The following is a 440-nucleotide window of genomic DNA, read 5'->3' as shown; positions in this document are numbered from 1 at the left end:
CGGCAGTTCGGAGGTTCAGGGCGCCCTCGGCAAAGCCGTATTCCCCAGGGAAACGTGAACACCCCGCCCCCAAAGCCTAGTCACAAAACTCCGCTCAAAAAAAAAAATCAAACAGAAAAATATGAGTATTTTAAATGTATCAACCACTAAAATATTCTCCAAAGACCTTCCCCTTTAACTGTCCTTCCATAAATAAAAATGCAAATTTAAACCAAAAAGTTTAAAGAACTAAGAAGCATTTTGATCCGGGGCCAGCCATACGCGTAGTTCTAAAAAAAAAGTTTCAGTCCCCTTCGCTTTTCCCCCAAAGTTTACCCCGGAAAAACGTTTCTATAATAAAGCTGTTCATTATTACTCTAATTGGAGATATTTTTACATGAGGTTTAGACAAAATATTTGATCATTTTTGATGAATAAAAGTTGATTTCCCCATCCCCCAG

This window comes from Penaeus monodon, chromosome 30 (assembly GCF_015228065.2).
Source record: "Penaeus monodon isolate SGIC_2016 chromosome 30, NSTDA_Pmon_1, whole genome shotgun sequence".
NCBI lineage: Eukaryota > Metazoa > Arthropoda > Malacostraca > Decapoda > Penaeidae > Penaeus > Penaeus monodon.
Note: the sequence above shows the minus strand (reverse complement) of the source record.